The sequence below is a fragment of the Acanthochromis polyacanthus genome, chromosome 4, assembly GCF_021347895.1.
Source record: "Acanthochromis polyacanthus isolate Apoly-LR-REF ecotype Palm Island chromosome 4, KAUST_Apoly_ChrSc, whole genome shotgun sequence".
NCBI lineage: Eukaryota > Metazoa > Chordata > Actinopteri > Pomacentridae > Acanthochromis > Acanthochromis polyacanthus.
The window spans coordinates 10106724-10111462 of NC_067116.1; positions in this window are offsets into that span (position 1 = coordinate 10106724).

Here is a 4739-nt window from a genome sequence, read left to right on the forward strand (position 1 = left end):
TTAGCATTACCCTTCCAGGTTGAATTTCTTCTCCTTCTTCAAGGTTATTTGTTTTTTTGTGACAAAACACATGGGTTTCAGTGATTCCATCACAAAAATTAAAAGTTGTTGGAGTTACTGGAAGCTCAAGTCTGACATGGGATACATACAAGTGTGTGGAAACTTTTGTTCGCGACTGTGTTAAACCATCCATTGTCATCTAGTGGTGAAAGTGAGCCTTGTCCATTGTGTAGAAAGAAAGTAAGGGTTTGTAGCATACAGCAGTTGACATTGCACCCACAGGTGTGATTAATAATACTGTCTCAATGGTTACATTGTTACAGGTTCACTTTTACTCATAAACAGATGTAGCATTTGTAAAAATTCATCCATTCTATTTGTTTTGACTTTTCATTAGTATTTCTAAAAAAAAGTAATGTTGGATCATTGCAACAGTTAACTATAGCAGTGATTGCATTTAGGGGAATTATCTATTAAGTTAAGCTTTCTTGTGACAAAAGCATTCAGAACTACTGTTTTTCTCTTTAAGAAGGCATTGTTTTTTTGTTGTTGTTTATTTTTACTTATTGTATGTCTTCGTTTTGCCCTTTCTAATATAAAAACTAAATAATAAAATCTCAATGTGAGTTTGCATGTTCTCCCTGTGCATGCGTGGACTTTCTTGGGGTATTCTGTCTTCCTCCCACAGTCCAAAACATGCTGGGGTTGATTGATGAATCTAAATTGTCCGTAGGTGTGAATGTGAGCTCTGCTTGTTTGTCTCTCTTTGTAGCCATGTGATAGACTGGCAAGACTCCAGCCCCTTGCAACCCTAAACAGAATTAAGTGGTGTATAGATGATGAATGGAAATCATAATGTGTAAAGTCAGTGAATGTACTGCAGTAAAGATCGCAATATGATCTTCCAAAAAGATCAATGCAATGAATTGAAGTACTCCAACAACAAAAAAAAACCCTCAAAATTGTAGCATTTGTAAAATGTGCTCAGTTACTTACCACAACTTATGCAAAAAAAAAAAAAAAAAAAAGACATAGTTTGGATGAGGGCTGCACAGTGTGATAGTGGTTAGCACTTTCGCCTTGCAGCACGAAGATCCCCGGTTCAAATCCCGAGGTGGGCCTGGGATCTTTCTGCATGGAGTTTGCATGTTCTCCCTGTGCATGCGTGGGTTTTCTCCGGGCACTCTGGCTTCCTTCCAGTCCAAAAATATGCTGAGTTTAATTGATTACTCTAAATTGCCCGTAGGTGTGAATGTAAGTGATTATTTGTCTGTATATGTAGCCCTGCGACAGACTGGCGACCTGTCCAGGGTGTCCCCTACCTTCACCTGAGTCACCCCCCCCCCCCCCCCCCCCCCGCGACCCTAGCGAGGATATAGAGAATGTATAGAGAATGGATGGATGGATAGTTTGGATGAGCTTTAACTCATCATTGGCCTATTAATGATGACTCTATTAAAATGTATTGTAATCAGCCCACCATAAGATGGAGTCATAGATCCAGGAATGGAATGTACTGACTTCTACACTACAAACACAAAATCTGACTTGGTGGAGTATTTATATAAGAAAGGAAGAATCAATTTGTTGTGTTGCTCTGGCTCTGTGTATCCCATGATGCACTGTGACTTCAAAACAACAGTATGCAAGTATGCACCGTAGAACATCCTGCTGTTTACTGTATAACACCATGTTATGTTTTCTCGCAACAGAGAACAGTGTATCTGCCACATTGTAACTCAGAATTCAAAACAACTCCATGGCCACTACCATTTTCAATCCCAATTTTCTAAATTTTGTGATGATTGGCATCTTGATACATTGTGTGATTAGTATTTGTATGAGTGATGCTGCTTTGTATTTTCTCTCAGGGTTTAATTACATCATCACATTTGAAAGACATGGAATGAGGGAGTGTGTTCAGTCCAAGCAAGGCTTGCTGTAAGCAAAGTGAGCCATGAGTAGTCTGTTTTAATTACTGTTTTCTGTTATTTCAAGTAATGTAGTTTGACAGGTTTATCAGAGGCGTCATCCTCTTCATCATAGATCAAACACTAAATCAACCATTGGTGGTGACAGATGGGGATTTTTTTTCAATATTTTGAGCTGATGTTTTTGAAATCCATGCCAATGGCTGTGGCTTCAATTCACCTAAACAAATGCAAATGCAGCTTTTAGCGTGACAATGCAGCCTTTTGTGTCACGCTACTTGATGAATGTGATCTGTTTTGCCCTTTAGGCAAAACAGATCACATTCATCATTATGTGATTCTAGGTGACATGAGAACAAGACACCTCAGACATTCTCATCTTTTAATTCAAACAAAAACAGATATGAAGACACACAGCTGTTGCTGTCAAGGTTTGTATGTTTCAATATATTTTTTTGCATGTTATATTTACTTTTTAAACTATTATTTGTATTATTATTATTATTATTATTATTATTATTATTATTATGATTAGCAGTACTATTAGTTTGTATGGATAGGGGTATTAATACTTGGAAATACAAAGTTCTGTCTATGACTTAATTGCCTTGAAATACTGTACTTATTGATGTTACTTTTAATGCCGAAAATAAATGTACACACAGTAATCGATCAGTGTTTTATATTTATACATTTAGATTATATGAAAGATTCTGACCAACAAATTTGAATACATAAATGCATAGCTGCAACAAATTCAAGAATGCGTCTGTTCTAACCTTTACAGATGCATGTGCACACCTGGCTTTGATATAACAAAGACTTTTGTCCTACACAAAAAAGAAACAAACTAAACATTTAACTGGATTGCTGCGACCAACATTGTTCTTAGCAACAAAAAAAAAAAAAAAACATTACTGAAAATGTTAAAGTACATCTTTTCTTTTACATATAAGTGTTCAAAGAGGGAGGAAAAGAACAGAATTTAACAGCTTTTCAAGTAAGTAAGAATGGTTTGATCTTGGGCCATTTCTGTTTGCTGCTCTGACCACTTATTCTATCATTCTCTCATCTATTTTTTTGCCCCTGAAGTCCCCTTTTTAGTTTGGTCAAATAGAAGCACTATTTTAGGTCTGCATATAGTGACTGTTATCATTTTGTATCTACACTAAGAAAGGCAAATGTGCTAACTGGAACAAAAGTGTTTCTTTTCTTTCAGTTGCACACAGAACTCACGTTCTTTAAAGAAACGTTTCTGCAAGCAAAAATTGATTCTTTGAGGAGCCATTCTCAGGATAGTTCAAGTGCTGCCGCTTCAAATCATTCTTTAGTAATTTTCAAAATAAATGGCTCCTTGAGAGCGGGAGGCAGATACTCTCTCTATTTTTAAGACCAGGCTTAAAATGTTCCTTTTTGACAAATCTGATAGTTAGGGCTGACTGGGTGACCCAGAGGGGTTCGGCTTGTGTCTTCATTTGCACAGCTGACTCCCTCTTGGACGTCCCTTCGTTCTGCCCCTAGTCATGCTGCTATAGGCCTAGGCTGCTGGGGGACTTCTCTTGACGCACTGAGCCCTTCTCTATCTACCTTTACATTTAATATGTATACCGTTATTGCAGTACATTCACTCTGTTTCTCCCTGTGCTATTTCTCCGAGTGTCCCTGGTCCCAGAGCTGGATGCTTCAGATCTGCGGTTGATGTTCCACCAACTGGTCCAGTCTCCACCATGTCCACCGTGGGATGCTGCTGCTGACCTTCCTCCAGCCCTCCGCTTCCAGCTCCCCTTTTCCACCAGTCAACTCTGCATCGCCCTCACTATACTTGTTATGCTAACTTACATACTGTTTGAATTTTACTGCTAGCTATATATGGAGTATGTTTAATGTCAGAGCCATACATCATAAGAGTAAACTATGAGTCAGTTTTCAATGTTAGCTTATACTTTGTTTGTGTCACATATCCTGTCATGCATGTATCCAAATGTGTGTTGTGTTTTCCTTGCTTTCCCAACCCTCCCTCTTCTCCCATCCCTCCCCCTTGCCCTCCTCTGTCCTTCTCAACCCGCCCGGCCAGCAGGCAGATGGGTCCCCCCTATATAGAGCCGGGTTCTGCTCGAGGTTTCTTCCCTGTTAAAAGGGTGTTTTCCTTGCCACTGTCACCTTTGGGCTTGCTCTGGGGGTCAGGCATATGGGTTCTGCAAAGCGTCTTGAGACAATTTGACTGTAATTGACGCTATATAAATAAAATTGAATTGAATTGAATTGAGCATTTTAACTGAAATTTTAATGAGCAAGTTAAAACATTTTTTTTTAGAAAAGTTGAAAGTAAATCCAACTGACTTACTGGTCAAATACGAACAAAAATCAGTCCATTGGTCAACAAAGAAACTGAAAGGTGAAAGTTCTGAAGTTTAAATCCGTAGAGCTGTACAGCCAGTTTTCCACAAACACTACTATTTATTATTTTATTCATTGTATCCTTTACTGTTTCCTCGTCTGAATATGTGTCTCCAAGTGAATCCAAGGGTCTCTTTCAGCAATTGCTTGCTGGTCATTTCTTTACAATGAGTCTTGTACAACAGCAACTATGAATTCAAAGAAACTGAGCATGGAGGGACAGACCGGTGACACCTGCCTCATGGGCACGCATCACCTGTATACAGTTGCTCGCGGTGACGGACCACACACGGATGGTGGTGTCTGGAGATGCAGAAAAGACCACGGACTGAAATTTAAAGAAACTTGCATCGTGACAGTTGTGGACACCTTGACACCAACTCTTCAACAAAAACACACAAACCACTCATA